Source organism: Epinephelus moara, chromosome 17 (genome assembly GCF_006386435.1).
Source record: "Epinephelus moara isolate mb chromosome 17, YSFRI_EMoa_1.0, whole genome shotgun sequence".
NCBI lineage: Eukaryota > Metazoa > Chordata > Actinopteri > Perciformes > Serranidae > Epinephelus > Epinephelus moara.
Genome location: NC_065522.1, coordinates 28,584,328 through 28,594,429, shown reverse-complemented (window position 1 = coordinate 28,594,429; position 10,102 = coordinate 28,584,328). Strand labels below are relative to the sequence as shown.

General features: G+C 40.1%; 1 protein-coding gene across 1 annotated transcript in view; it reads left to right on the top strand.

The window, feature by feature from the left end:
• dachb (dachshund b) overlaps positions 1–10,102 on the top strand; it is a 122,692-nt gene that overhangs the window by 97,466 nt on the left and 15,124 nt on the right. The window lies entirely within an intron of this gene.

The following is a 10,102-nucleotide window of genomic DNA, read 5'->3' as shown; positions in this document are numbered from 1 at the left end:
GGAGAAACACACGCAAGCCTAAGACGTGGTAAGATACGATATTCCTCACTATATGAAGTGACTGATAACAAGATCTCTATAATGGATTGTAAAGAAATTCGTCAGGTTTCTATTTTGTAGACAATTGATCTGTATTCACAGTGTAATTGGATGACAGCACAATGATGTGTGTGGTATCATTGGAAAGCTCTGCTCCTGTGCTTTCATGTGATATGCGTGGCATTTCTGTGCGAGCCTGCGTTCGCGAGTAATCCGTCCAAGAGTAATGTGTGTGCAAAGCTGTATGAAAGCTCTGTTATACATAATTTTAGTGTAACTTTATCTTTTTTTTTTTCGCTGTGAAAACATTGGACTACCTACAAGTGGTCGTGTCGGAAAGCTACAATTCTGCCGTTTCACGTAATATGTGTGGCTTCTCGCTATGACGAACGGTCGCGGAGAAAATCCATAGAGAAGAACAGGTGTGAATTTGGACGCACTATGCGTCGTTCGGGCCCATAGGGTTAAAATAGCAAGCTAACGTTACCTACCTTGCATGTCGCTATATGCAGACTAAGTCACTAGTACTGTTGCTCGCGTCTGACTTTACTTCTGACACCATGTTCAGTTATTTATTGGTATAACCGCAAACCACTCATGAACCACGCAGACTTCAGGTACTTGAGCAACCCGTTAATTGTTCCCCTGCAACACAATACAGCATGAGTTCCCACCTGACAGGCTGGGACCTATCACTACAGTTGACCCACGTTTTCCGAAGCTGCTGGACCATCCGTGGGCGGTGTTGCCATGTTGTCTCGCTAATGTTTGTTTAGCAGCAGGCTAACCTGCAGGGAAGGTGCCAGTGAGAGATCATGTGACCACCTAGGCGTACTGCGGCCTGCTGCTGCACGCAAGTTACGTAACCCTTGTTCAGTGAATGTGTGGGGTTTCAACCTGGTTTCAACGTGCTGTTTTTGTGAAGTCATTTGCATACTCGATAACGTAAATTTGCACATCGTTAAAACAACAATGACGATATTATCATTAACGATATATATCGCCCACCCCTATTTAGAAGTCGATATAGGCACTTCTTTGTGTGATGCTGTGATGTAATGGCCCTAATTTTTTAGCCTTGAATTTACCTTGATCCATTAAGTATTTAATCACATACTTATACTTATGTTATTTGGATGTCCCAAGAGATCACAAAACCTTCAATGATTACGACTGCATTTTTCCCCGGGTCAAACCACGGATTGACCGGACGATTAAGTACTGCTGTGAGGTACTTGAGTATTTTGATTTTATGCTACTTCACACTTTTTTCTTTCTCATAAAACTCATCTAGGATCTGAAATCTTTTCTACTCTCTGTCGTCTTTCCTCGCGTCACCTTTACATCATAAAACTGTGAAAAAAAACACGTATGGCCACTGGGAGGAAAGACAGAGTCACGACTGGAAACCAAAGACAGAAGAGAAAGTATTATGTAGTATTGAAACTCGAGCTCATGTCACAGATCGTCTCCTGGTTGGGATCAGTTTCAACATTTTACATTCAACGACTGCAAACATATGGAGACGTGACAGCGACCTCCAGTTCATAAGAGTGTGTGTGTGTTGGGTCTCAGTATCATTCAGTGTCCTCTTCTCTGTCACTAGCTTCTCTCTTCAGTTCTTGCTTTAGATATCGCTCTACAGTGTTGTCGCGTCGTGTTTCTGCGCTCCAGGCGCCTGGCGTTTTTGCCGGAGCGCTCTGAACTCCTCAGGCTGATGAAACTTCAACTCATGTCATCTCTTTTTTCGTATTCTTTTGTCCCATTGTCCAATTGAATGATTTGAGAGGCGGGCCTTCTGTGGTGGTCACGACAACAAGTTTACAGTTGGTAAACAAAACTGGAAACTGGTGGTAGCGGTTGCTGGATACCCAGAGCTATACGCCCGACGATAGACAGCAGGTTGTCAAACTGCTCCTGAGTCATCCTAAAATGGAGGAGAAGCTCCTGGACCAACTGGTGGTACTGCCCATGACCAACCCTCTTTTTTAGGGTCTCATGTACCCACACAGATCTCTGTTTCCCTGTGCCCAACAAACTATTAGATCGGTAGATTGGTGGAGGCTGGTATGTAAATGGATAAAGAATAACGATATAATGAAACACAGTTGTAGAGATGTAAAATATGAATTTGTAGGAGAAATTAAAACTGCTTTATACTACATAAGAGCGTGTAAAGTCAAGTTCCTTCTCTTTATCTTTTGTCAGAAAGACTGATAGGCGCATTAAATAAAGCGTAGAATATTCAGCATTTCATATACCGTGCAGTTATGAGTTGAATGCATGCAATAATGTTCTACTGATGCTGTGAATGTGAGAACTACAACTATTTCTGTGGCTGTATGTGGCAGCAGGTTCATGCTGGGTGAGAAAAACAGCTGTTGACGAGTTAGCAGTGAAAATGTGCCGACTTTTCATACATTTCTATGAAAAATAATGTATGAAAAGTAACAAAAGCTTAGAGTGTTTCTCTCCGTAATGTAGTGAAGGAGAGGTATGAAGTGCCTCGAAAAGAAAAGACGGGAGCAAAGTACGCGTATCTCAAATCTGTACTTACACAGCAACACGCAGTCGGGAAACTTTACAGGTGTGAAATTGGGACTAGGCTGGGACGATACGTAATTTTCTATACCCTCATACGTTCCTAGAATTTTACCACAGTATTAATGTGTGGTGCTCCCAACCCCTGCCCATCCCCCCTCCCCCAAAATAATGCATGTGTATGATATTATTTAATTATTAAATTATATATTTTATGATAATAATAATTAGTAAAGAGTGCAGAGAACTGAAGTGTGGCTTCTCACAGTGATTGTCTCTGATGGTAACAGCTGTCTTAAAGTATCTGCCAGGAGGACATGCTGAAGTACTCAGTGACATATATAAAAACAAAGACTTAACACACACACACACACACACACACACATACACACACACACACACACTTCCCGGCCCCCACTCCATCTCTGCTGTGTTTGCTTCTCTGAATTATTAAAAAGACAGAAAACAAAAAGCAAAGAGAAAAGAAAAGAGAGAGCGATCCTTCCCTCTGTTTCCATCTCTTCCTTTTCTTCAGCTGACCTGGCAAATGGGCTGATAGAGTTACTCCTTTCATTCTCTTTCGCCCTGTCGTTTTTTATTTATTCCCTCCTGCTCCTCTTCCTCCTCCTTCTTTTATTTCATTCAGAGTGTTTTTTTTTGTTTTGTTGTGCGAGTGCGTTGGAAAGCCTCCCTTTCATTGTCCGACCTTATTTCCTTTGTAAGAGACACTCACACCGGCATGGGAAACTCCGGCGGACAATAGAGGAGAGGAGCGAGTGTACGAATGAAGGAGGAAATAAAGTGCGGGAGGACAGAGGAGGGAAAAATAGACTCCTGATGAGAGAAAGGGATATTTGGGGCAGGAGGGAAAAGAAAAGATGTGTTGGTGTTTGATGGGTGAAAGTCGATCGCTGGCAGTGACAGTCATATCTGTTTTGTTTCTGTATGGAAGTATGAAAACGCAGAGCGATGAATGAGTGGAGAGATGGAGGAAGAGAGGGACAGATTTATGTGTCAGTGGAAACCATATCTTTGTTTTTGTCAGCGACAGAGGGACAAAGGAAGAAGCAGAGAGAACAGGTAGAGACAAAGACACCGTAAGATACTCTGGTACAAGTAAAAGTCCTGCACTGAAAATTTTACTGAAGTTAAAGTTTGTAAGTTTATATTTGAGAAAGTTTTTCAGTGATAGCAACACGTTAATTGCGATTCGATAAAGGTCTGATCATAATGGTTTTTTTTTTTTAATCGCATTTATCGCGAGCCTGGATGCGGGGGCAGCAGACTGAGGGAAGCACTCCAGACGTCCCTTTCCCCAGTGCTTTCCAGCTCCTCCTGGGGGACCCTGAGGCGTTCCCAGACCAGATGAGATATGTAATCCCTCCAGCGTGTTCTGGGTCTGCCCCGGGGCCTCCTACCAGTGGGACATGTCCAAAACACCTCCAACACGAGGCACCCAGGAGGATCCTGATCAGATGCCGAACCACCTCAACCGACCCCTTTCGACGAGAAGGAGCAGCGGCTCTACTCCGAGCTCCCTCCAGATGTCCGAGCTCCTGACCCTATCTCTAAGGCTGAGCCCAGACACCCCACAGAAGAAACGCCGCTTGTACCACAAGCGGTCACTACCCAGAGCTCATGACCATAGGTGAGGGTTGGGACATAGATGGACCAGTAAATCAAAAGCTTCGCCTTCTGGCTCAGGTCTTCACCACAACAGTGCCAGCATCACAGCAGACACTGCGCCAAACTGCGGATACATCTCATCTCAGATGGATGGCTTATTTCACTCCCAGACAGCTCAGTTAACAAGTCAAAAGTAATGTGCACCAGCAGCGATTATAAACTAAACTGCTGTTGGTCAGTGAAGGAGACCATGCTAGTTTTACCCACGCCTGGAAAGGAAGCTGGTGTCAGGAGGTTGATCATGACTGTGGATTTCCCTGTCGGAGTTTCTCCAGGAGCTGCAGTCTTGAAAGAGTTGAAAGAGTGCGACGCTGCAAACCTGACTCTAATTGACTGACTGGTCAGTGATACTGTGAGTACCAGGAGCCGGTTGCACAAAACACCTTAAGTTTTCTCCTTAAGTATGACACTTAAGGCTTAATTTCTCCTAAGCTGCGGGACTTACACAGCTGCACAGAATCCCTTAGAAGGCTTCCTTGGTTAAGGAAAAATGATAACTGATGACTCTGTTTGTTTGCGTTGACTCACACTTGTGATGCTTGTCAGTAGCCCTTTTTAGATAGGAGTTGTGCAAATTTGCAGGAAAGCCCAATCAGTCTTCTTTCAGCATTGGCAGTATAAAAACAAAACCGAGTGCAGCAAAATGCTGCCTACCTACTTTTGTTTATACAGAATGCGCCTTTTTTGGGGCAATGGGGGCGTGAGCAAGTAACAAAACGTGTAGCTCAGTGTGTGACGTAAACAGTGACGTGGGAGGGAAGCCGTGGCTGGTCAGTCCTTCGGCGATTCTCTCGTAAGTTGGCCCGTTCTTCACCGTCCCCGTCATCTGACGGTTAATGGCCTCTTCGTTTGCGAGGACAAGGAGGGCGCGCAATTCCTTGTCTCCCCAGTTGCTCATCTTTCACAACATCTCATCGTTGCGTTTCCCTCTTGCTACTAGCTGCTCGCTAATTCCTGCTATCAGCTGTTTCCTGTTTATCCACCGCCAGTGGGTCGCACGTGCGGCGTCATCAACAGCCCCTCATGTTGCGGAAGGCCACCTCAGTCTGTTTAAACTAAAAGGGTTTACGGCACAAAGGAAGTGTGTCAACCATTGTGCAACCAAAACAGGAAGAGGACAGTGCTTTTGTTTTCCCCAGTTACCAGAGAGCATCAGTGTAAGTTAGCAGGTACTATCCCCAGTGTCAGGAACGACAGAACAACTGAAGTAATGGTGGAAAAACAAAACGCAATTTTCTGCAAAATTTGGTCCCAGTTTTCTCAATTTAGTTCCTGAAACACAAATGAGAGAGAAGGAAGAAGATGAAGAGATGGAAAATAAAAAAAAAGCAAAATATTCCAAAACAAGTGAAGGAGAGAAAAGAAAGTAACGGAGGAGAGAGAGAATAAAAGAGAGGCAGAGGAGGAGAGGAGGACAAGGCCGAGGAAAAACTGAGTGTGTGAGGGGGAGAGAAAGAGGGAGAACATCTGCCCATCTGTTTATACTTCTTTTCTTCCCTGGTGTAAATGGCAGAGGGGATGAGGCCCAGCTGTCATCCACACACACACACACACACACATACACACACACACACACACACACACACATACACACACACACACACACACACACACAGCGCAGGGAGTTCAGTAGGCAATAATAGAGAGAGACGGTTGCTAATTCAAACTAATGGAGGGAGATGAAGATGGATGACAGAGGGAACGGGGGAGCAGAGAGGAAGAGGGGAGGCAGCGTTACAGAGAGACAGGGAGGTAGAGGAGTACAGGAACGAAGGTGTGAGGACAGAAAGTGATGGTTTCACTCCGCAGATAAAGAACTGGTTTAATAAATGATCATTATTGCACTCTACAATGAGCTCGTATTGACTGACACTATAATGTATTTATTAATGATTAATCACTGCGCACATCATCTCTGAATCATTAACAAATGTAATTAATTTACTTTAATTAAACTCTGTTTGTAAAGATCTTTGTTTACAGCAAATCAGAGCCGGATATTTAACCGAGTGTAAAGGTAATGTTTGAGTGTCCACATATTTAAAGTTGTTTCTGCTGTAAAATGCACTCTTCACATCAGGTTACAATAAATGAGATCAAGAAATAAATAAGATGCTTTTGTGTTGAGTGCAGCTCAGCGATACAAAAAGCCAAAATAATAAATAAATAAATAAATAAATTATGTGTAATATATCCATATTCAGCTCCCTTTTTCTGGCTGTAAATCATCTTATTAAAAATAATAATAATGCTAATGAATAAATAAAAAAATATTTAAAAAATAGTAAATAAATAAAATTAATGAATATATATAAGTAACAAAATAATTCAATGTATTTAAAAAAAAAAAAAATTAATATCTATATGATACTCATTTGAAAAAAAAATCAAATTCAACTCTTTCTTTTTTCTTTATTTCTTTTTTACAATTAATACCTGTAAATGAACCAATTTAGAATAATATTGATAAATAAAAATTCATAAATGAATTAATATATTTAAGTCAATAAGTAAGTCAGTAAATAATTTTATGTAATTGTTTAAAAAAAAAGTTAAATGTCTATATGTGTATTATTATTTTAATTTATTTAAAGTAACAAAATAATTCAATGTAAATCTTTTAAAGTTTAATATCTATATGATATTCATTTGAAATGAAAAAATCCAATTCCACTCTTTTTTTTTTTTTTTTTTTTACAAATAACACTCAATCGATCAATAAAACTTCATAAATTAATGAATATATGTAACAAAATGATTCCATGTATTTTTTAAAAAAAGTTAAAAGTCTGCAAATGTTTTTCTCAATACATTTTCACTTAATATGTGTATTATTATTTCAAAAAAATCCAATTCACTCTTTGTCTTTTTTTTTTTTTTTTTTACAGTTAACACCTGTAAATCAACTAATTTAAAATAATAATGATAATAAGAGATGGATAAAATGAATAAATAAATAAAAAAAACATGAATGAATGAATATATGTAACAAAATCATTCAATGTAATTTTCTTAAAGTTAAAAATCTGCAAATGTTTTTCTCAATAAATGTTCACTCGATATGTGTATTATTTATTTTTTATATCCAATTCACTCTTTCTGTTTTTTCTTTTACAATTAACACCTGTAAATCAACTAATTTTAAGTAATAATAAGAAAAGATAAATAAAAATGAATAAATAAATTAAAAATTCATAAATGAATGAACATATGTAATTAACAGAAAAATTTAAAGTAAATGTTTTTTTAAAGTTGAAAGTCTGCAGATGTTTTTCTCAATAAATTTTCACATGATATGTGTATTATTATTAAAAAATCTAATTAACTCTTTTCTTTTTACAATTAAACCTGTGAATCAAATAATTTAAAATGATAATAATAATGAATTTAAAAAAAAATCATGAATGGATGAATACATGTAGGTAAGAAAATAATGTCATGCATTTTTTTTTAAGTTAAATGTTTGCAGATATTTTCCTCTAATAATTTTTCAATATGTTTTATTATTTAATTTCTTTCTTTCTTTTTTTTTTTTTTTTTACATTTTTTATAAACAACAAAACTAAAACTAACAGGAGCGCCCAGCCGATGTCCCATTTGTTCTTTTCTTTAAATCCCGTTGCTCACAGTTAACACTGAGTATTGTTTGGTATGTTCCCAATACATGGTGCTGGTGCCTAAACTGTGCCTGAATGGGTACTTTACGAAAAAAAGGTCATTCTTTAATGTTGTTGTCATTTTGTGCTTTTTTTTCTTTTTTTCTTAGAGTCGCAGAGTAGAATTTAACACCGGTATCAGAAGCAACACCATCAATTGCTCTCTCTGCTGTTGTGGCTGTTGACAGTCCTGTCACGTTATCCCCACCACTCAGAGTCGGGTGTCTGTCAGCTCAGCTGCCTGTTCCTCTGGTACAGACTGGAGGCTGACGTCTGGTGGTGCATGCTGTGCACTGTATTTATGACGGTGCTGATAATCATACCGTCAGGATTTCTAAACACTGTAGTATACTGTAGTACCGTGATACCCCCAAGTCTAGTCCCACACCATACACTGTTTTACATATATACACATAAATTCAAACACAACATTTAACCAAACAACAAAACCCTGCTACACACGCTACATATACTGCACAGATCACTGCAGACCACAGTTTGAGACCAACAAACAACAGAAACTGTTGTTTTTAGGGAATTGTTGCCGTGTTTCCAGCTGATTGTAAGGCATCAAGCCTGGGTGTTTTGTCGGGACTGGTCACTGTTTTTCCTGCTTGGGTTGTTCTAAGGGAGTCATTGCAGTGATTCCAGCAGATTTCTAGGCATTGAACTTGGGTGTTTTGTAGCAACACATCACTGTTTTTCCAGCTGGGATAGTGGCACAAAAAAAACCTTTTTTAGGAAGTCATTGTGTTTTTTCCGGCTGATTTTTTGGCATCAAACCTGGCGACTCATCCCTTTTTTTTTTTTTTTTTTTCTGCCAGGATAGTTGTTTTTAGGGAGTCATTGCAGATTTTTAGGTATCGAACCTGGGTGTTTTGTAGCGACTCTTTGCTGTTTTTCCTGCTTTGGTAGTTGAACAAATAAAGGTTGTTTCTAGGGAATTGTTGCCGTGTTTCCACCGAAATTTATATATCAAACCTGGGTGTTTTGTAGGGTCTTGTGACTGTTTTTCCTGCCAGGATAGTTGCAAAAAAAAACAGTTGTTTTTAGGGAGTCATTGCCGTGTTTCCAGCAGATTTTTCGGCATCAAATCTGGGTGTTTTCTAGAGACTCATCACTGTTTTTCCTGCCAGGATAATTTCACAAGAAAAGGTTGTTTTTAGGGAGTCATTGCAGTGTTTATGGCAAATTATTTTGCATCAAACCTGGGTGTTTTGTGGCGATTTATCACCGTTTTTCCAGCCAGGATAGTTGTAAAAAAACAGTTGTTTTTTAGGGAGTCATTGCTGTGTTTCCAGCAGATTTTTAGGCATCAAACCTGGGTGTTTTGTAGCGACTCATTGCTGTTTTTCCTGCTGGGGTAGTTGGACAAACAACGGTTGTTTTTAGGGAATTATTGCCGTGTTTCCACTGAATTTTATGTATCAAACCTGGGTGTTTTGTAGGGTCTTGTCACCGTTTTTCCAGCCAGGATAGTTGTAAAAAAACAGTTGTTTTTAGGGAGTCATTGCTGTGTTTCCAGCAGATTTCTAGGCATTGAACTTGGGTATTTTGTAGCGACTCATTGCTGTGTTTCCTGCTGGGGTAGTTGAACAAATAATGGTTGTTTTTAGGGAATTTTTGTTGTGTTTCCACCGAATTTTATGGCATCAAACCTGGTGGTTTTGTAGCAACTCATCACTGTTTTTCCAGCTGGGATATTTGTACAAAAAAACGATTGTTTTTTAGGAAGTCATTGACATGTTTTCAGCAGATTTCTAGGCATCAAACCAACAGTAGGTGTTTTCTAGCGACTCATCAGTGTTTTTCCTGCCAGGATAGTTGCACAAAAAAAGGTTGTTTTTAGGAGGTCAGTGGCGTGTTTCCAGCGGATTTTTTGGCATTGAACCTGGGTGTTTTGTAGCGACACATCGGTTGTGAGTTGCAGAGGTATCACTGCCTTTCTAGTGTGGTTAGTGCCCTCAGAAACGGGCATTTCAAGTCAAAACTTAGGGCTCTAGTTTCCCACTGCAGCGCAGGGTGGCACAGGGTGGCGAACCCCGCGCAGAGCTAGTTTCGAGCAGCGCAACCCGAGGCGCGCTCAGTTTGGTAGTTTGGCAGACTGAGGTGCGCTGAGATGGGTGTGGCGGCGCAGCAGGGGGAGGTGTCGACAGATCCAGCTTGGCGCAGTGACAGTT